Raw genomic sequence first — 27,648 nt, forward strand, 5'->3', positions numbered from 1 at the left:
GGTTTCAGAGCCTCCTTTTCCTGATGCGCGGCCCTGGGTCGGCTCCTGGTTTCAGAGCCTCCTTTTCCTGATGCGCGGCCCTTGGTCAGCTCCTGGCTTCAGAGCCTCCATTTCCTGATGCGCGGCCCTGGGTCGGCTCCTGGTTTCAGAGCCTCCTTTTCCTGATGCGCGGCCCTTGGTCGGCTCCTGGCTTCAGAGCCTCCATTTCCTGATGCGCGGCCCTGGGTCGGCTCCTGGCTTTAGAGCCTCCTTTTCCTGATGTGGGGGCCGAGGTCGGGCCTTGGGACAGCATGTAACATGCCTCCTTTCTTGTTCTATTTGAATGTAATGCAGTTGGTCCACAAATGCTGATCAAATTTAAAACAGCTCATATTAAATCTACCCACTACTTAATAATGCGTAGCTATCCCCAGCAGGCTGGCAAAGGCTCACTCGTTGCTTTTCAGTTCAGTTTACTCAACCATTCTTAATCGCCCTGTATTCAGGGAGCAATTTTCAGTTTTTGTCTTATCTTATCCTGTGTTTAATAAAGGTACGATAAAGCACATTTTTATACATGCCTTTCTCCCATAAATGTATTTTAAGGACAAAAATGTTTTAACTTCCTGTTGTCTTCAATTTTATTAGTGGAAAATCGTTGACATTACCCACAGAAATATGTACTCTATGTTTACACACAACTAACATACAACACAATCAGACGTGCAAAGATCTCTCTCTCTCGTGCTCTTTCTATCTCTCTCCCCCCCCCCCCCACACACACACACACACACACACATACCCAGGTATATTAGGAAACAAGGAAGTATTGCAAGAATAAAGGTGTAAAAAGGTAGATAATTCCCTGTGCTAAGAAAGGACATTAGACAAACAAAGGGCATGGTCAAGACTCAGCGTAAAAACTTAGTATGACTCTGCTGGACAAGGAGGATGGAAGACAAACACACAGCTAACAGATATCTGACAGCTAACCGATATTGGATTTTGGGATTTGGGTGCCGTACCATATACAGTACCATGGTGCTGTTCATCCTCATGCAGTACTGCAGTGCTTTTCATTTTCATACAGTACTCAATGCTGTTTATTTTCATTCAGTACTCAATGCTGTTTATTTTCAAGCTGTACTACATACTGTTAGGCTTTGTAAAGTATTACAGTGGTGTGTGTTTATATCGTACTGCATCAGGAAGAATGTCTTTTCAGATAAATGTGCAGGTGTATGCACTATATAGGCCTGTTTGATTTTCAAATGGTGATAAATGTGCATTAAGCTTCAGGAGAGAATGCATTGCCTGTGCTGACATGCACCAGCCGTCCCGATACCCGCAAGATAGCGTCAGATAAACAGGAGCAGCATGGACCATGGATGCCTACGGAAGAAGAAGCAGACTATCCTGTGATCGATGCAGAAAGAGAAAAATAGTCAGAGCTCAAAGCAAAGCAGGGCTGTGTGCAGAAAATTAATCCAACTGGAAATCTGGATGAAATGCATCTGTATTCATTACCTGTGATATTTTTATTTATTAGGCTCTAAATCGATGTGTTTTTATTATTGTGCAAAGTTGCCAACTGTGCACCCTGTCATTGTCTGAGCAGAGTCTGGCCTTTGAGGTTCAAACACACATACACACACACACACACACACACACACACACGTATTCACATGTTTATTGCGATTGTCCATTAATATCTGTGGGTATAACCCTAATCCCAACAATGACAGCCTTAATCCCTACCCAGCCCTGACCTTAATCATAAATAACCAAACAAAATACAAATCTTTTGGCATTTTTAGTTTTTTGATTGCAGTCACAGATTATTATAAAATTGAATTTCCCCTGGTGGGAACCAAAAAAATGGTCCCACAAGTCAAAATAGCAGGTTTTCATCACATTGTGATCCCCACAATGTAATGTATATCTGAGCCACACACACACACACACACACACAGAGTTTGCCATGGGCTCTGACATGACGAACACAGGTATGTGAGGTATGCAGCTATGCAGGAGAGCATGCTCCATGTGGGGCACACACAGTACGATCCGAGGTGGAATTTCAGGTGAGATGGCAGAATGGTTTATGGGGTAAGGGTGTTGCTCAAGGGTCTATTAACCAGCGACCTTCTGATCACAGGTACAGCATCCTAACCTGCTGACCTGCACACCACTGTGTGAAATGTCAGTGTATAGACATTATGTAACAAACACTGACCAATGACCTCCTGCAAATGGCCCACATTCCCGATGGATGGACCAAAGATCTTACTAAGTACAAGACCACCATCATCATGCTCCGAATGGCAGGTGAACTCAGCTGCTCTCCAGCACCTGACTAGGTCCCGTTTAAATAACACCTACTGTATCCTTGGCTGAATATCCTTCACTATATGACAGAACAAAGCATTTCACAAGGAGAAAAAATTACTTACAGTACACAGGTTAGAAATGAGTAGAATGATGTAGGCTGTTGTACAGTGGTGGTTCTCAGCCACACTTCCTTAAAACCCATCGCCCCTGCATGACCCCCTGGCTGTGGGGATGTGCAAGTCCAGCCCGCACACAGACATCCCCGGCTCACTTGCCGGACTTCTTCTTGGTTACCCCTACTCTCCAGCACAGTTATGCACAACTCAGGGTGGGACATGCACTGCCACATGGTCCCAAAATACAGAGGAGTGTAAAAAATAGTGTAGCACATTTAGAATAGAAATGCTGTGAGTTTTGTATAGACTCAAACACTGATTTTAAATACAGTCCAAGGAAATTGGGTCCAAAATCTTTAGCAGGGCATGTTTCTGCCCAGAAAGGGCAGCCAAGGGCACATAAATGCTCACCCCCCAGGGCTGTGATGCTGTCTAAATTGGTGTCTCAAGATTAACCCACAAGAGACTCCACATCCCTCGCCTGTCCTGAGCGACGACCAGCAGGATCAGTCAGTGCAGTCTGTGAAATACTTACATATCTATAAAGGTGACAGATCTGGCATGGGGGTTCCAGCCCCACCGTGTTTCCTTCACCACTATAACCTCACACCTAGATCATAGTGGTTAGGGCTGCACCAGCTTCTTCTCTTTCTCTGTTGACCCTCCCGTTTGGGTTCTCCTCCGGCCTAACAGTATTAGACTCCCTTTTTGAAGTATTTGGCTTCCTCTTTTCCACTGTCATTCAGTTTGGATTCTCTTCCCTTCTTAAATACAGTTTGGCTTCTCTCTTCTGTGTCTGACTTTGCATTGTGCGTTGTTCCTTATTTTCACTGTTTTTCATCACTCTCATCTCTTGCAGTATCAACCTTTTCGTGTGGATGTTTGGATTATTCTGTCACATCTCTCACTATGTTTGGTTTCTGGCACATCACAGGAAGCAGACCACAGTGAAGTGCGTGTTTCCCGACGCGTGGCTGTGCTGAGGAGCTGTAGCCATGGTGATCACTGTCACCTGTCAGCTGCTGTGACAGAGAGGGAGAGAGAGGGGATGATATCGGCAAAAAGGGGATGACAGTGATGGTTAAAAATAAGCATCTCTGAAACCTCTTGACCCACGTGCCCCTCCTCAGTGGAACTACTATTAATTCTGCTCTCGGTATGAGCCCAGTCACTGGGAAAGTAACTAGTATCGAGCTGTGTTTAGTGTGGAGAGCTGTACCTGAGCCATAAGTCCAGATAAGTGCTCAGTGTCAAGCGTGCGCTTCGTGTGAGGAAGTCTTATACTGAGTTCTGTGAGGAGAGTAGCGGAGGACATTCTAATATTAATATTAAATGTATGTAAATTGCATAAAAAGGCAAATAGTGCGAGACTTTCTACCTATTAGATGCATGGCTCCATGGTTTAGGACCCAGTAAGAATGGTTCTGGTTGAAATACCAAGACTGGCAGAGTGACGTCACCATTGGGCCCCTGAGCAAGGCCCTTAACCCCAGTTCTTCCCAGAACTGTTTGACCCTCCTCTCTCAAAAGTATGTGTCACTTTGCAGCATCACCATGGCATTAGCACCTCACTCTGTAACTGGACCTTCTGACCAGCGCACCCCAGTCTCTTAGATTAAGCAGCCGCACCTCCTCCACCCTGTCACTTAGTACTGGCGTTTCACAGGGCTGTGTGCTACGTCATCCTCTGTACTGCCAGTTCACCTATGGATATGTCCCCACAAACAATCTAACATCACCATCAAGTGTGCAGGTAGCATGAGAACAGTGCGGCTGATCAGCAGGAATGACATGAAGGCTTACAGGGAGGAGGGTGTCCACCTGACTATGTGGTGTGCTGACAACACTAACCCTCAAACCCAGGAAGACTAAGGAGCTGAATGTGGACATCAGGAAGCCACAAACACTACCATTAACATCAATGGGACTAAGGGGGAAGAAGTCTCCAGCTTCAAGCTCCTAGGAGTGCACATCTTAGAGGATTTATCCTCATCTACTAGATCCTCCACTATGGTCAGTAGGACTTCGTAGCATCGATACTTCCTGAGGAGACTGAAGAAAGCCTATCTGTTAAACTTAACCCTAACCATGACCCTAACCCAACTTAAATGGCGTACTATTAAGTGTCCCAATCAGCTCTGTAATGTTGTCATACAGCAGTTGCTCTTCTCCAATTGGAAGGCCGTGCAACGGGTCATAAAACCTGCTGAGTTCATCAACGCACTCAGCTCCCCGCTATCGAGGGCCTCCAGCAAAAGTAATGCTTGAAAGGGCACAAAATATTGGATGAATCTCCCACCGAGACCATAGACTGATTACCTTACTCCCATCTGGGAGGAGGTACCAAAGCCTCTGCTTCATGAGGAACAGCTGTCCATGCTGAACTCTCAGTATTGCCATCTAGCACTTTGGCACCATTTTCCACTTTTGAATTAGATGCCGGGGCGGCATGGTGGTGCAGTGGTTAGCACTGTTGCCTCACACCTCTGGGACCCGGGTTCAAGTCTCCGCCTGGGTTACATGTGTGTGGAGTTTGCATGTTCTCCCCATGTCATCGTGGGGTTTCCTCCGGGTACTCCGGTTTCCCCCCACAGTCCAAAAACATGCTGAGGCTAATTGGACTTGCTAAATTGCCCATAGGAATGCATGTGAGAGTGAATGGTGTGTGAGTGTGCCCTGCGATGGGCTGACCCCCCATTCTGGGTTGTTCCCTGCCTCGTGCTCATTGCTTCCAGGATAGGCTCCGGACCCCCCCGCGACCCAGTAGGACAAGCGGTTTGGAAAATGGATGGATGGAATTAGATGCCAGAATGAATTTCATTGTCTGAGCACTGTAATGTCAGGGTCCTGGGGGCTCAGGAACCATAGACCTGCTAATTACAATGAGGTAATGTCAGGGTCCTGGGAGAATGTGAACCCACAGACCTGCTCATCACAATGAGGTAATGTCAGGGTCCTGGGGGCTCGGGAACCCACAGACCTACTCATTACAATGAGGTAATGTCAGGGTCCTTAGATCTTGGAACCCACAGACCTGCTCATCACAATGAGGTAATGTCAGGATCCTAGGGGCTTGGAAACCCACAGACCTGCTCATCACAATTAGGTAATTTCAGGGTCCTGGGGGCTCAGGAACCACAGACCTTCTCATCACAATGAGGTAATGTCAGGGTCCTGGGGGCTTGGGAACCCACAGACCTGCTCATCACAATGAGGTAATTTCAGGGTCCTTAGACCTTGGAACCCACAGACCTTCTCATCACAATGAGGTAATGTCAGGGTCCTGGCGGCTCAGGAACCACAGACCTGCTCATCACAATGAGGTAATGTCAGGGTCCTGGGGGCTCAGGAACCACAGACCTTCTCATCACAATGAGGTAATGTCAGGGTCCTGGGGGCTCAGGAACCACAGACCTGCTCATCACAATGAGGTAATGTCAGGGTCCTGGGGGCTCAGGAACCACAGACCTGCTCATCACAATGAAGTAATGTCAGGGTCCTGGGGGCTCAGGAACCACAGACCTGCTCATCACAATGAAGTAATTTCAGGGTCCTTAGACCTTGGAACCCACAGACCTGCTCATCACAATGAGGTAATGTCAGGGTCCTGGGGGCTCAGGAACCACAGACCTGCTCATCACAATGAAGTAATTTTAGGGTCCTTAGACCTTGGAACCCACAGACCTTCTCATCACAATGAGGTAATTTCAGGGTCCTTAGACCTTGGAACCCACAGACCTTCTCATCACAATGAGGTAATGTCAGGGTCCTGGGGGCTCAGGAACCACAGACCTGCTCATCACAATGGATATGTGGCCATGCACCTGGGTCTGAATGGTTAATCACATCAGTGACAGACATGGACTAAACAAGAGTGTGAGAGGAGCACATTTAGAGTTTAGCTACTGCAAGAGACTCCAGGATGGGGATACAGTTTCCCTGTCGCTGTCCTTTGTGAAGCACTGGAGCATTGGGGTGGGGGGCTCTAACATGGTCTATTACAACAACTGAGTTCAGATGTCGCTACAGCCGGGGGGATTAAGGGGTGAAATCTCAGGCTGGACAGAGTGTTTTCACCACTGGCTTCTGAGCAAGTCCCTTAAACCCAAATTGTTAGAGACCCAATTAATTAAAACATGTATGCAGTTTTATATTTAAAAAAAACATCTGTGAAATAAATTATATGCAATGATTCAACCCATAGCTCTGCCCTGCAGCATGCAGGGATCATGTTACATTATTAATTCACTCATGGCAGATTCATGTTCCTTACATGCCTAACAATCTCCTGGCATCAAAGTTTCAACAGAAAGATATACAGATTCAGTTCCTTAACCACTGCACCCCTGCTGCCCCAGAGAGTAAGGACAGCCAATGGGAAAGGTGGAGAGAACTGTTTAACCCTACTGTGCTTTCTTAGCCTCACAGAAGGTGTTGGTTTCCAGTTCAGATCCAGCATAGTACTCCTAGGGAGGCCTTATTGGTTAACTAGATATTTAAATATTTTAAGCTTGTTTGTATTATTGATAAAAATGTGTTTTTCATATGCTCAATTTTTTTGTGCGTCCTCGTTTTAATTTGACAGCCATCTGCAAGCAATACAGAATGAGTCTATAACCAACGTAATGACCGAAACAGGAAAGAAATGCATTTTACAGCGACTGTAAGTATATTACTATAAAAACATGACTTATTTCAACAAAATGTATGGTATGTGAAATGGCAGGATATCGCAATCATGCAGTCCTTCGTTCGCCTTCTATTCATTCTGCCTCCATCCATTTTTATAACTGTACAGGGAAATGACTTGTCTGGATGTTATTTTGCAACAGTGTAATGCAAAACAATGAATAAGGGCACCATATAAGCGATCGCACAAAGACACTATAAACCAAAGGCTGTCGATGATTAGCTGTACTTATGTTCACCCTGGCGCGCGGTGTGAGCGATGGCCGCATGGCCGCAGTGCTTCCCATGGCCACCCGCAGCCTGGCGTGCTTCGGTGCATCGCTATGCAGCAGCATGCAAACCAGGCAGAATTAGGTGCCTCGGTTTTGGAACTCACAGGGGGAGTTCCCTGCTTCCGGTCACCTGTCTCGCAAGACAGGGGCATTGCTATAGATTTTGGGCCCCATGCAAGCATATCATATTGGACCCCCTAAGTCCAGAACAATCCAGTTATTTCCCACAGCACCCCTACAGCACCCCTGATACAAGCTGTTTTGATTAATGTATACTTCTGATGGTTATTTAGGGCTGCAGTCCAGTAAATTTATAATCATCGTCTGCTTACGAGAGATTATAATTTGTTTTATCTAAATAATCTTTAATTTGCTTTTAGAGATGTTTTTTTCCTTGTCAATAAATGTAGTTTCCTGTGTCTGTCTTAATTATAGGCAGCGCTTATGACTATTTAATGAAGACTATTACTTAACTAAATGGCTTATGGCTTTGCCCTCAACTATAACAACCCAATTTTGACTGTTAAGGATCTGCGCATAAAATTTATTAGATAAAACTGGAGAAACGCCGTGTACATTTACCCGCATAATCACACCGTTATTGTGGTTTCATAGCTTGTCATGACCTGTTTCTCTATTTTCTTTGTATAACTGTTACTTTTCCTTGCTCCATACATGTAGATGATGTCATTATAGCCCAATCAAACTTTATTTAATTATGTCCACGGGAGAACAAACGCAGTCTTGATGTTTAAAGGTCTTACATGGAACAGTTTTGAGCGATTCTTTGAGCGATTCAGAGTTTATATTCAGTGACAGGCTATAACAGAGATAGAGACTGGTGATGGCGGGGATGGCTAAATGTAGGCAGACAGGAGTGTGTAAAAACGGACGCTTTTGCCCGGACTGACTGCCGGTCTGAACGGCGGATCGCGTCTCAGCGCTTCTCCTGTTGATTTTTCCATTGACTGTTGTTTAATTTATACGGACTTGGCGGTTCCTGAAACACACGTACGGCCGCAGGCAGAGTCAGACTTCGGCGCGGTCTTGAGGGGGGCGGCAGTCCGTCACAAGCTGCCCAGCCGCCCTGACGTCAGCTGGAAGCGGAGAGCCTCCAGTCGGCGCCTGAAGCTCCCCGGTGCGCTGTCGGTGCCTCCGGAACGACAGGCGCGGCGGCTAGACAAATAACAAGCAAAGCAGAAGAAGGGCGCTATATCACAATGACGCCCCTGAAGTAAGAAAGGGCGCTATATCACAGTGACCCCATTGGAGTGAATAGAAGAAGGGCGCTATATGAAAGTGACCCCTTTGGAGTGAATATAGGAAAGGCGCTATATGAAAGTGCCTGAGAGTGAGCCGGGGTTCGCGGACGAGTGGGACGCCGAGTAACAGGGAGCTACGCACGGTAACCTGCTTTTTAAAATCTATCCTCCTTGACTTGTGTATGTCATTGTGTATCGGCACATTTCTGCACTTTATGTTTTTATCTGAAAATGACTAACTTCTCTAATATTGGGGCTTTGAGGAAACTTTTTTTAAGAAGACAAGCCGGTTCTCCTGGCTTTCCCGCAGCCAGTCACCCGAAAAGCTGCTGCCCCTATAGGCGCATTTCTCTGAGTCCTCTTCCCGGTAGAAATAAGTTTAGCTGGTTTATCATAATTCGCCACCCTGTGCTGCCAGCACATATTTCTGGTGGCACAGTTAAAATAATATGCCAGCAATCAATGGCGTAACCGAACTGCGTTATTTTTATACTTATTATTTATAATTATTACCATCAAACGTTTATTAATTACACAAATTCAAGAAAGTGACTATACTAGTAAAATGCTCCTAAAATGATGCAGATGTTTATTTAATGTGGGGATTCCTTACGGAAGGAGTGAATGGGTATCCCCCGCTCTGCGATAGGTCTGCACCTGCCCTGCCTGCCAAAGTCATCGCTATGTTAGGATAGTGCAGAACGCCAGGGGCAGCCCAAGCGTGACTTTAACCTGCTTGTGTTATTTTGCGTACGTTTATGCATTATGAGACCTATAAATCACACAATTTCGCAAAGCGTTTAACAAATAAATGCCATCATGTCTCCTGCACGACTGCGACTCTATTGCTGTTAATTATTGCAGTTATTGTCCGCACTGTTTAATTAAAGCCGGACCGCGCGATGAGCGCGTCCCGCGCGTTTCACAGGAGCTGCGCACGTTCTCGGCTCTGTAGCTCGCGCGCTGCCGCGGTAGGATCCTGCGCTGGCGGCTCAGCTTCGGTGGGCTTCACAGTCGCCACTAAGCTTCCTGGGCTCTATATACTACTTTGAATCTAACTGCTGAAGTCAGATGAATCGCAGAAAACGACAGCCTAATCTAGGCAGGCTACACTATTTCTATCACCAGAGAATAATGTTGACCTTTGTTGGAAAACCGAGTGTTCTTAAATTTCAGGAATCGTACATAATGAGTCAGGAATTGACAAAATAAACTGCATTTCACGTAGATCGATCTATAGCAGGCTCCGACCCCACCTAGTGCGCCACTGGTATGACTGAAATATGATTTGCGTGTATGTCAAGGTAATTTATTAGCATATTTTTTTTAATTTAGTTTTCATTTATAATACCCTTTTGTCAGTTACTATGTTTTACTTAACTTCATAATTAAATTTTAATTTTACTTTTAAAAAGAAGACCTTAAATGAAAGCACAGCACAAAATGCATCATGACTAATAGTACAGCTTTAATAAACATTGTAAAGCCTCGAACATACCCATAAAAACAGGCTTATATTTCCAACACTTCCTTCTATGGCGTTGTGGCTGTCCGTCTGTTCAAAGAGCAGACTGTTAACTAGCAGCGGCCGGCGAGTTAGGCTACCTTAGCTTTAATCCATAGCCGCGTCTGTCGATTCGAGGTGTAACTGTTATTGTATTACGGCATCTTTATTTATGGGTTTTAATCACTAATATATTATCGGCTTTTAAAAATGTTAACATATAAAACTGTACTTAATAATATAGTAATAATCCGAAAACGGTGGAACTGCACATGCGCAGAAAAGCTCGGTAGCACGTCTCTATAGGTAGCATTAGTCGATAGAACACCCACCTGCAGTATAACGACAGACAAGTCGCAGAGCCTGCTACGGTTGAGTTGTACAATTACATCTTATACTTGAGAGGCGCTGAGCATGCTGGGACATTGTAAATAGTCCCTTGTAGTGTTCTTGTTTGTAGTTACTGTTATTACTTGTTCCTGATTGTGGCGTGTATCTTATGCCAGTGTTCTGACAGTTTCAAAGTCTTGGGATTAGGGTTAGGTTTTAGGGGTTAGGGTAAGGTTTTTTTGGGGGTTAGGGTAAGAATTAGGGTTATGATTCAACATGATGAACAAACACGAGATCACTATTGTACTTGTGTTATTCATTACTTGTTCCTTCAGTAGTCCCTTTGTAGTTCCTTAAGTAGTTCCTTCAGTAGTTCACAAAGATTTGCAGAATTAACAGATACAGTAAGAAATATAGTAACTGCTTGGGATGAAATATGTGTCCCAATTCATTAATGATGAACAAACATGAGATCAGCATGCCACATGTGTTATTCATTATTTGGTACTTCAGTAGTTACTTCAGTAGTTCACAAAGTTTTATAACATTAACAGATATAGTAACAAAGATAGTAATTGGTTTAGATAAAAAAGGTGTCACGATTCATCAATGATGACCAAACATAAGATCAGTATGTAACTAAGGCTTAGCTTGTGGTTAAATAATATATAAGTATTAGAGTAATACAACATTACTGGTGCCCCCTGGGGAAGCATGTGGCTGAGTGGTTTAAGCGTCCGTGCATGTAATGCGCAGTAAAGAGTGATTTAGAGGAGCTATAAAGAGAATTTCCCCACAGGGATCATTAATACAATGAAGTATTAATTAATAAAGTTTCACTCATCATTGTAGTAGATATGTCTAAGTGGTGCAGCTAACTTGGAATATAGATGCATTCAAATATTGGTCAAGATTGACACAGCAGACATCTGCTGACATCCTGACTTTTAAAGATATTGTAGAGCTGGTGGGATGGCGCCACATAGATGAGCCTGTTAACATTTTCATATCCCGGCATGCACACAAGGCATAAATAGTGTCCTTGTCAATGTCAATACTTGTGTACAGTTAGTGTCTATTGTGCAGAGTTGTGCATTATTCTAGTGTTGTGTATAGTGTCTAATGCTAATTGTTGCAAAGTGTCTGTGTGTGTGTTTGCACCCACCACGTGGTGTTGGACCAGGACTAGCAGTTGGTCAGTTGTGAAGAGAAACGTAACCGCCAGAGGCATTTGGCCGAGGCAGTGGAGGCAACCAGATGTTGTTGCTTGGCCGGGAGGAGGCATGTCATGCCTTAGAAGCCCAGTTAGCCCAGAAGCGCTGTGAGCTGGAGAATGAGGAGCAGTTACAGTGGGATGAACTTGAGGAGAGGAGGCATGCTCTAGAGGCCCAGGTGGCCCAGACATGCTGTGAGTGTCGGGCTGTGTGTTGCCCAGCTGGCTAAGGAGTGTCACAAGTGGGAGTAGCAGCGCGGCTAGTACCAGCAGGACCAGGGAGCAGGAGGGGCAGCAGGTCCCCTTTAAGCTGCATAAGGGGAAGGGTCGGCAGCCGGGGGGACCTGCAATGTCAGTGCCTGCCAGCAGTTCAGGGCCCACCAGCAACCCAGCGTCCACCAGCCTCTCGGTCTCCTCTGCCTGGCCAGCACTGATGAGCTTGAAAGCTGACAGACTCCCCCCTTTCAGAGGAGATATATCCGGTGGCTGCCACCGGACCAGTGGAACACGGACACCAGACTGAGATGGGGACACGGTGTAATGGCTGACCGTTTTGGGGGGGCAGTGTAGTGCTGGTGGGATGACTTTGCATAGTGGAGCTGATTAACATTTGCATATTGCCATGCTTGCGATTAAAATGCACAGTTTTCCAGCTCCAGACTGTGAAAGAAAGACATTGTCTGTATATGAGTATGTGTATAATTCAAAATATTGACATTGAAACTAGTCATTGATTCATGTTTTAAGGATAGTGCAGAAAGATCTGGTCAAGACCTGTTTTTTCCCACTTCAAGCACGGACCACAGCATTTCACTCCTGCAGTACATTACAATACATTACATAACGCTAATGCAAGGCTTTGCAAAGACTGGGTTTCCTCTGCTCTGAATGGTCATTATGACGCCAGGCTTCAGTTGGGGCTTAGGGGCAGCATGAACCTCACACCTCCAGGTTAGGACACTCAGATGCAGTCAGAGGTCTATTGGGCTGCTTCTGGCCCCATTTTAGCAGCAGGTATCCTTCAGGTCTGTTTTGCATCACTGTCTCTGAGTTTCCAGCTGTCACTTTCTGTGGGCAAACTGGCACCTCTGTGATCTTGGCCGAATTAACACAAACCAAAGGTAAGTAGATGAAGCTCTTAATGGGTGCAGCAGTCATTTATTATATTTAGCCACATATAGTTATAACGTCATTCATATAATGAATTATTAATTTTAAATTGCAGATTCTTATAAAAACTGTGCTCTTATAAATAAATAAAGCATTGTCATTGTCTTTCTTTGAATCCTTGGAAAATGCTGATTGGCTGTGTAACAGGAACTTGCCTGGCCAGTGTCTTTGCATGGTTTTGGCCCTTTGAATGCTGGACAGTGTGCGGACTGCTTCTGCAATGCCAGATTCTTCCATGATTTGCACTTGGAAATCACCTATATGTTTGCAAGCTATTTCTGACCAAACACCTTGCGCCCCTTGCAGGAAAGTGTAGGTTTGTGTCCAGTAATGTACAGTTTGGATGAGGTTAGTGCTACTGGGAGTGGAGCGTCATGGATATCTCTGGAAGCTTCTGGTAGTCTGACTCTCCTTGTTAACTATGTCCTGCTCAATCTCAGTACCTCTCCTCTGGCTTGTGTTCTCTCACCTTTCGGTTCTCTCTCCTGCCTCAACCTCAGTACCTCTCCTCTGGCTTGTGCTCTCTCACCTTCCTTCGGTTCCCTCTCCTGCCTCAACCTCAGTATCTCTCCTCGGGCTTGTGCTCTGGTCCCTTCCTTCGGTTCCCTCTCCTGCATCAGCCTCGCTACCTCTCCTCTGGCTTGTGTTCTCTCACCTTCCTTCGGTTCCCTCTCCTGCTCTCGCTCTCTGGCTAATGGAATCTGAGCGGAGCTGAGATCTCCTTGGAGAGGATTACCCATGAGGGCAGCCATTTTTATCGGGTTTGCCTAGCATGGCGGTAAAGCAGTCATGCAGCCACTTAATGCAGCAGGAAGTAGGGCTTGTTTATACAGCAAGAATAACCTTGCTTTTTTAAAAAAAATAAAAAAAACATAAAAAATAAGCGTGCTGTACACCACTGGCCGCAGGGCAGCAGAGATCACATCTGGCTGAGGGCACGTGGCTCGGTTGCTGGGAAGACATCTCTTACATTTGTTGCCTTGATATTATTATCATTTACCTTCTTTCTGAGACTGTGGTGCGTGACTCAAGATGTTACCATAGCATAGCATCAGCTGGGGAATCTTACATTGACAGGTCTGTTGTGTTTATGCCTGAAGTGTGTAACTCTACTCCCATGGGGCAAGAAAACACAGACTGAGAGTGTCCATGCTCCTGACTGAAGGTCCTCAGCTCAGGAAGCTTAGTATGGGGCATGCTCACTGGCAATTTTTAGTGTAGCGCCTTCAGCTGCTCGTGTTTAATGCAGTGCCCTCCACAGGTCATGTTTAATTTAGTGTCCTCAGTAGGATATATTTAATGCAGTGCCCTCAGCATGTTATATTTAATGCAGCGCTCTTAGCAGGTCATGTTTGCTGCAGTGCCCTCAGCAGGTCATGTTTGCTGCAGTGCCCTCAGCAGGTCATGTTTGATGCAGTGCCCTCAGCAGGTCATGTTTGATGCAGTGCTCTCAGCAAGTCATGTTTAATGCAAAGCCCTCATCATATGATCCTATGGTACCTGGTGCAGGTACTGTGGCATGTGCGCAGCTTTCAGGGATCCCGCTGCTTCCAGGGTCCGACGGACTCAAAACATGCCCCGTATTTATTTTTACGGACAATTCTCTTAGCATTGACTGCGCTAATTCCATAAGCCTCGTGGATGGGGGACGCGTCGGCATGAGCGGAGCATTGACTGGCATGATTCCATGAGCCGCATGGACAGGGGATGCATCGGCACAAGCGGAGCACCAATCGGCCTGATTCTAAGAGCCACGTGGATGGGGGACGCATCTGCACAAGCGGAGCATCAACCGGCCTGATTCTACGAGCCGCATGGATAGGGGACGCATTGGCATAAGAGGAGCACCAACCGGCCTGATTCTACGAGCCGCGTGGATAGGGAACGCATTGGCATAAGAGGAGCACCAACCGGCCTGATTCTACGAGCCGCGTGGATAGGGAACGCATTGGCATAAGAGGAGCACCAACTGGCCTGATTCTACGAGCCGCATGGATAGGGGACGCATTGGCATAAGAGGAGCATCAACCGGCCTGATTCTACGAGCCGCATGGATAGGGGACGCATCGGCATAAGAGGAGCATCAACCGGCCTGATTCTACGAGCCGCATGGATAGGGGACGCATTGGCATAAGAGGAGCACCAACCGGCCTGATTCTACGAGCCGCATGGATAGGGGACGCATTGGCATAAGAGGAGCACCAACCGGCCTGATTCTACGAGCCGCGTGGATAGGGAACGCATTGGCATAAGAGGAGCACCAACTGGCCTGATTCTACGAGCCGCATGGATAGGGGACGCATCGGCATAAGAGGAGCACCAACCGGCCTGATTCTACGAGCTGCATGGACGGGGGATGCATCGGCACAAGCGGAGCACCAACCGGCCTGATTCTACGAGCCGCATGGACGGGAGACGCAGCTTGTTAGGGTGAATGTGCATCACACATCTGCTTATCACAGGATCTGCTGCTGTCTGTAAAGCAACAGGGTATCTGCAGATGACCCAGTACTGCTCCATCTGCCAGAAGAAACTTCTGGAGACTGACAGTCATAAATATTCTGCATGCAGTCATGTCTGACAGTCTGCTCAGGGCTGTGAGTGTATTGAGGAGATGTGAACTTGGGGTCTTGTACCAGGAAGGATGTGACCTGCCCACTAACACATGGTCTGCCAGAGATTTAGGACCTATGGATACACCCCCGCAGGCCCAGTCCATCTCCACCGATCAGGAGCACATCTGGAAACCAGAAGCACCCCCAATTAAAATTAATTCATAACCTAAACACAACCCCCTAGTTAGATGTCCATTAAAAGCTGACCACAATCTCCCACTTACATCTCAATTACCACATCTCATCTACATCCTGGAAAGGGAATGAAGAGGAGCATGTTTGTCTCATGAGGGTTTTAAAGCAGATGGTGGATGGGATGTTCTAGCCTTTATATGGGACAGAAATGGGATGTTCCTGCTTTTATACAGGACAAGACTGGGATGTTCCAGCCTTTATACAGGACAGGAACAGGATGTTCTAGCTTTTATATGGGACTAGAACAGGATGTCCCATTCTTTATATTGGACAGGAATAGGATGGTCCAGCCTTTATATGTGATTGCAACAGGATGTTCTAGCCTTTATACAGGACAAGAACGGGATGTCCCAGCCTTTATACAGGACAGGAGTAGGACAGTCCAGCCTTTATACAGGACAGGAGTAGGACAGTCCAGCCTTTATACAGGATAGGAGTAGGACAGTCCAGCCTTTATACAGGACAGCAGTAGGACAGTCCAGCCTTTATACAGGACAGCAGTAGGACAGTCCAGCCTTTATACGGGATAGAAACAGGATGCAACAGCCTTTATACAGGATAGGAGTAGGACAGTCCAGCCTTTATACAGGACAGGAGTAGGACAGTCCAGCCTTTATACAAGACAGGAGTAGGACAGTCCAGCCTTTATACAGGACAGGAGTAGGACAGTCCAGCCTTTATACAGGACAGGAGTAGGACAGTCCAGCCTTTATACAGGACAGGAGTAGGACAGTCCAGCCTTTAAACAGGACAGGAGTAGGACAGTCCAGCCTTTATACAGGACAGGAGTAGGACAGTCCAGCCTTTATATGGGATAGAAACAGAATATACAGGCCTTTATGTAGGACATGAACGGGATACTCCAGTCTTTATATGGGACTGGAACAGGATATCCCAGCCTTTATATAGGACAGGAATGGGATGCTCCAGCCTTTATATGGGACTGGAACAGGATATCCCAGCCTTTATATAGGACAGGAATGGGATGCTCCAGCCTTCATATGGGACTGGAACAGGATATCCCAGCCTTTATATAGGACAGAAACGGGATGCTCCAGTCTTTATATGGGACTGGAACAGGATATCCCAGCCTTTATATAGGACAGAAACGGGATGCTCCAGTCTTTATATGGGACTGGAACAGAATATCCCAGCTTATATATGGGAGGCCCTGGTCATATCTGTTTTTCATCACAATTGCAGTGATTCTTGGTCAGTTTCCATGACAACACTTCAGACTAGCCAATCATGGAACATATATTCTTGTTATAAATAAATAACAATATTTGTTTTTTAGGTTCATATTTCACACATACAAAGAGCACGTGACTCTATTAATAATATCCCATCAGCCATAGCCAGATTTGCATAGGAAAATCCGCTGGGCATCGGTTGATACGGCCTGAACCATTTGGACAGTAAATGCATTATTAATGTCAGAGGCAGCCTCTCACTTTAGGAAACCCTGGAAGAGCACTGTCAGTACCACATCCTGGATGCCTGTAGGCTTTCCAATTATTAGTCAGATGCCTTTGGGAATCATAATTAGTGCAGCAGGGATTTATGCGGAGCCCTAACACCCGGTGCGACAGTGAACTCCTCTGCAAAGACCATCAAACTCATTGCAAGCAAACAGAATTATTCAAATTGTAGTGTTTCTTTATCGGCTTTTCCTAGTGTGGCTCAGGCCTTCTTAGCATTAGTGCTGTTTGTCAGCTCCGATATTATTGGTATTGTTCAACACTAAAATGCTGCTTATTTGAAATTCATAACTTTCTGCCTGTCATGACAATGAGTCTAATACTCAAAGAATACATAACTTTATTAAGAAGGTGCAGAGCACAGCAAAACTGCAAAGGCAAAGACAAACGAAGGGTCACAGGCCAAGCTGCACACGGTGACGTGGCTGCTGCTCTGCACGTCAGGCCTGTTCAGAAGATGAACTTCAGGGTCCAAAGTGATGTACAACTGAGGCAAATTGCACATTAGAAACACTGAGGAGTCAAGCAGGCATAAGTGCGGCTAAGCTGAGCTTCTGATGAATGCCCAGGTACAAGTGTGAGCAGAATAGGAGCAGCAGCTACACAGCATTGCGACATCACAAGCATTCAGGGCTGCAGGCCTAAGGCAGCTCAGGAGGGCTTAGACAGACTTAAGGGTCGAGTTACAATGGCTGCTACTGATGGGGTTATGGAAGTGAAGCAGGTCAGGTGATCAGCAAAGAGGAATCAGGATGCTAAACAAGAGCAGAAACTGGAGAACGGGCCAAATGGTAGGAGAGTAACAAAAGAGAGATCTTACACTCCCCAACACCGATGGTATCGTGGAATGTCATTTTTCAAAATATTAAACACTCCAAAAATCCCAGTCACCAGAAGGCCCAATTAATAATCATCCATAGACTGTACCCCACTCCTAGGAAACGCCTCCTCGTGGGTTTGGAACCTGACACACTCTGTCGTCTCTGTCCCTTTCACCCACTCCTAGGAAACGCCTCCTCGAGGGTTTGGAGCCTGACACACTCTGTCGTCTCTGTCCCCTTCACCCACTCCTAGGAAACGCCTCCTCGTGGGTTTGGAGCCTGACACACTCTGTCGTCTCTGTCCCCTTCACCCACTCCTAGGAAACGCCTCCTCGTGGGTTTGGAGTCTGACACACTCTGTCGTCTCTGTCCCCTTCACCCACTCCCAGGAAACGCCTCCTCGTGGGTTTGGAACCTGACACACTCTGTCGTCTCTGTCCCCTTCACCCACTCCTAGGAAACGCCTCCTCGTGGGTTTGGAGCCTGACACACTCTGTCGTCTCTGTCCCCTTCATCTACTCCCAGGAAACGCCTCCTCGTGGGTTTGGAGCCTGACACACTCTGTCGTCTCTGTCCCCTTCACCCACTCCTAGGAAACGCCTCCTCGTGGGTTTGGAGCCTGACACACTCTTTCGTCTCTGTCCCCTTCACCCACTCCTAGGAAACGCCTCCTCGTGGGTTTGGAGCCTGACACACTCTGTCATCTCTGTCCCCTTCAGCCACTCCCAGGAAACGCCTTCTCGTGGGTTTGGAACCTGACACACTCTGTCGTCTCTGTCCCCTTCACCCACTCCCAGGAAACGCCTCCTCGTGGGTTTGGAGCCTGACACACTCTGTCGTCTCTGTCCCCTTCACCCACTCCTAGGAAACGCCTCCTCGTGGGTTTGGAGCCTGACACACTCTGTCATCTCTGTCCCCTTCATCTACTCCCAGGAAACGCCTCCTCGTGGGTTTGGAGCCTGACACACTCTGTCGTCTCTGTCCCCTTCACCCACTCCTAGGAAACGCCTCCTCGTGGGTTTGGAGCCTGACACACTCTGTCATCTCTGTCCCCTTCATCTACTCCCAGGAAACGCCTCCTCGTGGGTTTGGAGCCTGACACACTCTGTCGTCTCTGTCCCCTTCACTCACTCCCAGGAAACGCCTCCTCGTGGGTTTGGAGCCTGACACACTCTGTCGTCTCTGTCCCCTTTAGCCACTCCCAGGAAACGCCTCCTCGTGGGTTTGGAGCCTGACACACCCTGTCATCTCTGTCCCCTTCAAGTCCCTTCCACCTTTCTTCACGTGTTCTGTCCTCTGGCTGCAGCCCTTTGGGAATTTGTGGCTAGATCACTCTCCATGATGCTGTCCTTCCCCGTTCCTTTATCCCCTGACATCCTTCTCTTCTACACCCCTCCTATGTTTCTCTCTCTCTTCTGATGTCGCTTCCATTGCAGATAAGCTATTATTATGGTGTTTTTCCACTGGCATGCAGGAGTCGACTTGTACCCGAGCTGTACCCGACCTGTACCCGAGCTGTACTGCAAAGAGACACTAGTTACATCCAATGGTTACAGCAGTACCATAAAACCAAAGAGTAGTCCCCCTCAGAGAAGAGGAGTCATAAGGAACAGTGGGACAGTGGGACCATGCGTTAAGCATTTAAATATGGCTTCACGTCTTGCAGCTGCAATTGGTCAGGTATAGGTAGGTGAGAGGTGTGGTCATCTATGTGAAAATGTTTCCTTGGTGATAACAAATTTTAATGCAATGTCCCTGAAAAGACTAAACAACTACTGATGTCACCACAAAATAAATGCTGTCTCAGTCTTCATCTGGGTTTAGCAATAGTACAATTTTCTTTTTTTTTTAATTTGTGTCTGTGAGCTTTCTTCATTGTACAATTTTTGAGTGTCCTTATCATTTTTGATGTGTCCTGATCCTCCTCGGACCTATAGAATGGGACATGAGAAGCTAAAAATGACAAATGGTGCTTCAGCATTTTGGAAAACATTTCCTTGGAGGGGAAATATATCGATAGAACACCAGAGCAGTTAATTGTACTGTTAAATGGAAAATGTTCTTAATGACCACATAACAGTATAATTACACTATAATTGCATATAGAGGCCAATATTCTTGGTATATTTTCTTATAGATTCAGGATAGATTGGGTAAGTAATGACTGTTTGAAATGTTTGCCTGTGTCACTCTTTATTTGTGCAGAAGGAGTAGCTCTTGTTGTTCTGTGTTGGAATGTAGGTGGTTCCCGCCAGGTTCCGGTGTTGTACCATTGAGCGAGTTATTCAGATGGATGCAGGCCCTGATAGCTGCTCCCTTTACACAAATTTCACTGAGAGATTATAGATCCCACTTCTAAATGCAGGTTAATGGGCGACAGTCTCAGACCCCTTATGATACTATAGGATTACCTGTGGTGCTTTTGAGAGCAGCATGATTAGCACCCGATTTAAAGCTACACCACGAAAGGAGGCTTCTATTAAACATTTAATGACATTTATCCACCGATATCCGCTGGAGGCTGACTCGGGGTCCCACTGCCACATGTCCGCTTGATGAGGTCGCCCTCTTCTGGCGGATGTCAGGTTAAGTCATTAAATGAGCTGAGGGTGAGTTTATCTGCGTCTCCCGTCCTGAAATTTTATAGTATTGTGAGTGGAAATCCAGTTTAGGGACATTGGATCAGATTGGCCATATTGATCAGGTAGGTGATCAGGTGGGGGGGGGGCGGCTTCCCTGACCCAGTGTCACCGGATTTTTGTGTGTGTGTGTGTGTGTGTGTGTGTGTGTGTGTGCGCCACCCCTTACAAATGGTCTGGTCTGGCTTCTCGCCTGTGGGCCAGTGGGTCAGAACAGCTTGGTCAGGCAGAACCACAATAACCCTGTCAGCTCCCAGCAGCTGTGCCCAGCGGTACTGGAACGGGACCCATTCTGCCTCCTAATCATCACTGGGCAAAACCAGGGAAGCTGGTGACATATTCCTTAAGTGGGGAGGCTCGGGGGGAGGGAGAGGGTATAAGTAATAGGCCAGAAAAGTAAGGGCAGTGGAGAAGAGTCAGAGGAGGGGTGGAGTAAGTAATCAGCTGGGACAGTGAGAACAGTGGGGGTGTGTTGGGGTGAGTGTAAGGAATCAGCCTGGACAGTGTGGGGGGGGTGTCGGGGTTAGTGTTAGGTATCTGGACAGTGAGGGGGGGGGGTGTCGGGGTTAGTGTTAGGTATCTGGACAGTGAGGGGGGGGGGTGTCGGGGTTAGTGTTAGGTATCTGGACAGTGTGGGGGGGGTGTCGGGGTTAGTGTTAGGTATCTGGACAGTGAGGGGGGGGGGGTGTCGGGGTTAGTGTTAGGTATCTGGACAGTGAGGGGGGGGGGGTGTCGGGGTTAGTGTTAGGTATCTGGACAGTGAGGGGGGGGGGTGTCGGGGTTAGTGTTAGGTATCTGGACAGTGTGGGGGGGGGTGTCGGGGTTAGTGTTAGGTATCTGGACAGTGTGGGGGGGGTGTCGGGGTTAGTGTTAGGTATCTGGACAGTGTGGGGGGGGGTGTCGGGGTTAGTGTTAGGTATCTGGACAGTGAGGTCTTCTCAGGGACGGGTTCTGTTCCCGTTGGCGCACATCCAGGGTTGTGCTTCGTCAGACCTTTTTGTTTGCCTAAAGCTACCGTTGTGTGGCTAAAAATACCACAGTGGCTCTTGCAATATAGGCCGTCCCGCGGCGGCAGGGCCAAAGTCCAGCCAGTGCTGCTTTGATTAGCGCGTGGCGTTCAGCTAACCGGCTTGGGTCTCCTGCAGCCTGGTTGGGGCGCTCTGCCTCGCCTTCCACTTACATACACCTGTAATTGGCATGCGGTTCGCGGATCAGATGGGGGATGTTAGCACTGGCGGCACAGATGGATTAAGAACCACAACATAAGCTGTGAAGTTAGGAGACCTGGAGATTTCAGGAGGGCCGATGCTCTCATGGGACACCCGAGAGATTAGGGATTGGGTGTGAAAAGAAGTCGTCTGCCACTGTGCTAGTTAAGAACTTATCAAAGAAGATCCAAGTTTCCTGCATGGTATGATTGCAGCTTCATGTAATCCCATCATCAGAAATCAGTTTATAAAAAGGGGCTGATACACTGAGCTTCTGCTGGTGCGTCATTTCTGGGTTCTCTAGAGGTGGCTGTCCTGAGCTCTCAGTTTTATTTAAAACTTCTTGTTTCAAGGTGAATGACAAGGTTTTACACCAACCCACAAATGTCAGGTGGTGCAACCAAAAAATATTAGGTAAGGATTTACAAGAAGATGTTAAACATGACCAGCTGTTGCTTCTCCTCCTCCTCCTCACTTCCCCATTGCCCCTCATCCTACTCCATCACAGCATGGCTGTGCTCTGCGGGGCCTGGACTACTGCGGATCACCCCCATGTGCAGTTCCCGCCTCTGCGGTTCACCCCCCTCTGCGGCTCACCCCTGTCTGCGGCTCACCTCGTCTGCGGATCACCCCCATGTGCAGTTCCCCCCTCTGCGGTTAACCCCCCTCTGAGGCTCACCCCCGTCAGTGGATCACCCCCGTCTGCAGTTCCCCCCTTTGCGGATCACCCCAATCTACAGTTCCCCCCTCTGCGGCACACCCCTGTCTGCGGCTCACCCCCATCTGCAGCTCACCCCGGTCTGCGGCTCACCCCCGTCTGCAGTTACCCTCTCTGCAGTTCCCCCCTCTGTGGCTCACTCCTATCTGCAGCTCACCCCAGTCTGCGGCTCACCCCCATCTGCTGCTTACCCCCCTCTGCGGATCACCCCAGTCTGCAGTTCCCCCCTCTGTGGCTCACCCCCCTCTGCGGATCACCCCCGTCTGCAGTTCCCCCCTCTGTGGCTCACCCCCCTCTCCGGATCACCCAACTCTGCAGTTTCCCCCTCTGCGGATCACCCCAGTCTGCAGCTCTATATCACTGTATAGGAGAGTATCAGAAAGCATGATGGGTAATTACTTACTCGTAGGTGTCTGTTGATGTCTGCCGATAAGCTTTGCCTGTCTTGCACTCTTAGCACAGATAGGTCTTTCTGTAACTGTGGGGTAGTTTGGGATCCCCAACATTTGCTGCTTCCTGCGGTACTCAGACAGGCAGGGGAGCGTACTGCTTCATATGTCCACATTTCCTTAAAGAAAAAAAATGGTCAGAATGACTGCTGTTGTAATTCGGGGGTTGTTATACATATTCTGCTATGAATCGAGTGTCTCACTGCCCAGGGAGACTGGCAAGTGAGGAAAAATTAGCTGAGTCAATGGGAACAAAGTACCTGTCCTGTGAACCCTGATCCAGTGAGGCCACCCCCACTGGGCCCAGTGCGACTCATGCGACTCCCGAACCATGCGAGTGACTCCCACCCACCTCCTGCCAGCAACAACACTGCCAATTTCTTGCAGTCCGGGAGCTGTGTTCCCAGAATGGAGGTGCAGCTCATCGATGAGGAGTTAATGGTCAGGTCGCTTTCTTGATTTAGAAGATGAGAAGCCAAGCTGACATGTTCACCGGTGAACAGCTAGTCTTGCATTCCAGGAAAGCAGAATGCACAAGCAACTCAGCAGGCTCTCCAGGTGAAAGGGAGGAGTTTGCACATGGGCTCCATACTTGGCTATTTCAGAACTTACAGACAGGAACATAGTTTGTGGGTCATGACATGTAGGTAAGCACAACACGCGCATTTGACAGTAAAAAGGGGGTGGGGGGCAGTAGTAAATATTTAAACAGTAACAGTAACAAACAAAATTAATAAATGACAATAAACAGTAAGAGTGCAAAGAATGTCAGGCAAAGAATTGCATTGAATTCCATAGTAATGACTCGGAAATAAATAGTACTGCAGAGTGTGTTGTGCAGAAAATAAGAAAATGTTCAGTGATCACGTGAATCTGATCCTGAGAAGACTGTGGATGCTTTTGAGGATGTGTACATTAGTTTAGTGTAGTTGTGCTGCCCCTACTCCTTCGTAAAGTATGGCCCCTCACCCAGTCACACCTCCAGCTCTGACTGTCAGACCGGTTCTGTCCTGTCAGACTAAATAGTATTGTTGACACAATAAGGACCCAGAATCTCCTACATGTCAGCCAATGTGCCGACTCACAGTTTTACCTTAAAGGCCTTTTGCTGTGTCATATAAACTGCAGTCATGGCTGAATGGAACCCAAGGTGAGATTTAGATCTTAGATATGCTCTGCTGCAGAGTTCACACCATTATGGAAGACAGGGCTCAGATCCACCATGGAAGCAGAGCTTGCATCCTTATGGAAGGCAGGCCTCCACTCTCGAATATCCCCTACTGTCGATCCACCATGGAAGCAGAGCTTGCATCCTTATGGAAGGCAGGCCTCCACTCTCGAATATCCCCTACTGTCGATCCACCATGGAAACAGAGCTTGTATCCTTATGGAAGGTGGGGCTATCAGCTTTTCATTTTCGCTTGAGGTTGTTTCATGCATTTGCTAACAATCAAGACAATAAAGCTGAATACTTTACTTAAAAATGCACTCTCTTAATGAATGTTCCTGTTAATACAGTAGATTTTTAAAATTCTGATTTCCATTTGTGCTGTTAAAATTTAAAACCAAGGATAAGCAATGCAGCGGCAATTAAAGATACCAAAACTACATCGGTTTTCCCTAAATCAAGTAAACCAAACAATCCATCTAAATTTAAATGTACAAGTTGAAGAGTAAGGATATAAATGTGTATTCTGTGTGTTGTACATTCTAATACCAGATAAACACCTATAGTCTTACTGCAATTTGATTTGCTGCTTTTCTCATTGCCCTGCAAAGGAAGGAGACCACAGCAGTAGGAGTTTCGAGCACCGGCTCTGTTCCTCTCTCTCGCTTTTGACAGAAACATGAGGGTCCATCATTTACCTCGTGGATATGGTTGTGTGTCAATATGAGAGGAGAAGATCCCAGTGTGATCACAGGCTGGACTGTGGTTATGGCACGAGACTGGGCTGCTCATCTTGGAGCATAGATTTTGTATACAGTTCTCAGATGCTTAAGGAAACAGCATGAATGGGCCCTGGGTCAGCAGCGAGGTCACGGCAGTCATGTGACCAGCACCTGCAGCATGTGACACTATGCTTTAAGTAGCCGCTGGTGTTTTCCATTTGGCAGGATGGGCTAACAGTATAGCTGACCTGGGGCAGGGGAGCCACTGTGGAATGTGCAGATGTGTTTGTACCAAGATATTCCCCCAGCTAGGTGGCCACTCTCTGCCAGAGTAACTCATTCTTCTGATAAATGAAATGAAGCTTTTTGCCATTTGCACAACTACAAGTTTTGGTACCTTGGAATGCTGCTCCTTTGAGACATACACACAGACAGGCTTGAGGTCTGAGCACAGGATCAGTCTGGTTCTGCTGGAGCATTTCTGGGGGTTAAGAGCTTACCTGAAGGCCTAACAGAGCTTGTTTTAACGAGAACAAGAATCAGGCTGGTGACCTTGCAGTCATAAACACAGAGACCTTGTGCACTGAGCTGCACAGTAGCCCCAGACGCTTGGTGATGGTCTGATCCCCATGGAGTTCAGCAGCACACAACCATTTAGCAGGCAGGATTAACCAGCAAACACAGCTCAGCAAAGTGAGCATGCTACTGGCAGTGGGGCTGAAGCACTCTGGGATGACGACCATGCGCTTCAACCACAGCAGACTGGATGGTGCCTCTGAGCAGGGCAGTCCATGATGAATCCCCTGGGAAAATGTTCAGTTGCATACTCAGAGGAGGCAACATCTGGAAGCCATACGTTGAGGGCTCATCATTAGAAGATGCTTTCGAAACAGCTGGAAATGTGAGAGGAGATGTGCACATGAGTGTTAACATCCATCCCACTAGTCCAGCCCCAGTCCCAAGGCACTTCCTGGGCTTTGATTCCTTGGGCTGCTTTTCTGCACCATCTCCAGATGTTAGGCCTTGATCTGACTGCTTTATAGATACACACCTTTCCAAAGGGTGCAGCTTTCATGCTTTTATACCATGTGTCTCCTTATCTGATGCCCTGGATTCCCAGGACACTTTAGAAGCCAGCTGCTGGAATGAGGGCGTGATCTAAACCTGGGCACTTAGCATCAGTACCAAATATCAGCCACTATCACACGCATACATTTTAATCACCCATGATCCATTCTCAGTGTACTGTACATCAGCTGTACATCTTGGAAGATGATCCAGAATTGGAATTACTTGTGACACATGGTCACTTCACACATAATATGTAACTGAGTAGAAATACACAAAGAAGAAAATTATAATAATAATAATAATAATAATAATAATAATAATAATAATAATAATGCCCTTAGAGCTTCTGGTCATTAGGGTTACTGCATCTGGGAAGAAACTTTTCCAGTGATGTGGTTGCACGGTCCCACATATGAAAATTGCTACCATTGTTAGCAATTATGCTTTTGGGAAATTTACCCTGGACTGAATTACAGCTCAGGGCGGGTTGAGGCTGCTCGTGAATGAACCAGCGTACCGCTGCTGCTTCACAGCCTCTTTTAGGTTTGGAACAATTATGGTCAAAGGGAAAAGTGTGCATGCGATGCTTAAAAAAAGCGTTATTGTCAAAAAGATTTTGGCTTTAAAAAAATTATAGAGATTTTATGTTTATATTACAGCTGATGTGTCCTAAAAGTATTCTCTTTTCTTTTTAAAAAAAGTCACTATTCTAAACACTGCCTTTTCAAAATGGAACGTGAACTTAATATAGATACTTCATCTTTGCATTCTGAATTTGTTCTGGCGTTACTTGTATTCTGTTACATCCTAACCCTGCTTACACAAACCTAGATGGTCTAGTCTACTACACAACTAGTAAACTAGTAAAGTTTTTTTATGAATGCACTCTAAAATAACAATAAAATGTACAGTATTATAAATACATAAACCAGTAACATAACTATTTATTATCATTACCAGGTATTTGTACTGCGCATAATTGTATGTGCAATACTTTTAAATCACTGCCGCATGACTGTAGAGACTGCAGAGATGTTGGTTCTGTGTGAGCCATTACAGTACCTCACTGTAAACCAATTACAACAGAGCTCATAAACATATTAATGAACCCACCAAAAAAGGGAAAATATTCTGTTTCATTCTTGGGCCAAATAATTGTGTTGTAAAACCTGTAAAACCAAATCTGGGCATTTTTCGACTAAACCAAGCTGACATACCTTCACACCAGAGAATTCTACTGCACCTAATGGAAGGTAGATTAAAACAAGCAGCTAGCAGCCTTTGTGTCCTGTGTGCTGTTCCTGAAGCTGTCCTGCTTCACGGAGCCGCTCCATTCGCTTGAAGCAGGAAGGTGGGTCTGCAGGGTTCCTGCCGTTTCACTTTGGGCTGAGCTGTGAGGAGCCAAAGTCACGTCTTCAGAAACAAGGAGACACAAAACTCTGGAGAAGCGTGTCGGTCCTGCCATTCTGGCTGACGCAGTGAAGGGTGCCTTGGTGACATGGAGTATGCAGCCATGTGTGTCTTCAGCAACCTGAATGAGTGGCGGAATCCCTAGGATACAGGAAGTGGCTTAAAGACAGCAGGGAGAAGGGGGCAGCTCAAAGAGATGCGCGCTTTAGAAATAAACTGAAGATCTATTCACACCACATGGCAGTTCTGACAATTATTCATTAACATTATGAAGAACTTTTTAGA

At 46.8% G+C, this 27,648-nt stretch overlaps 1 protein-coding gene and 1 long non-coding RNA gene across 5 annotated transcripts in view; one reads left to right on the forward strand and one right to left on the reverse strand.

Moving 5' to 3' along the window:
- Nucleotides 1–8,517: 8,517 nt before the first annotated feature.
- Nucleotides 8,518–27,648, forward strand: part of gcgrb (glucagon receptor b) — a 41,160-nt gene continuing 22,029 nt past the window's right edge. For all 4 annotated transcript variants that reach the window (XR_007398232.1, XR_007398231.1, XR_007398230.1 and 1 more), the window contains exon 1: nucleotides 8,518–8,792. The gene's annotated coding sequence lies outside the window, so the exon portion shown is untranslated. The remainder of the gene's footprint in view (nucleotides 8,793–27,648) is intronic.
- On the reverse strand, nucleotides 16,716–20,476 carry LOC125742918 (uncharacterized). Its single transcript, XR_007398233.1, has 2 exons — nucleotides 18,394–20,476; nucleotides 16,716–18,257 (listed from the first exon to the last, which is right to left on the reverse strand). It is a non-coding gene; the product is annotated as an uncharacterized LOC125742918 (long non-coding RNA).

Source organism: Brienomyrus brachyistius, chromosome 5 (assembly GCF_023856365.1).
Source record: "Brienomyrus brachyistius isolate T26 chromosome 5, BBRACH_0.4, whole genome shotgun sequence".
Classification (NCBI taxonomy): Eukaryota; Metazoa; Chordata; class Actinopteri; order Osteoglossiformes; family Mormyridae; genus Brienomyrus; species Brienomyrus brachyistius.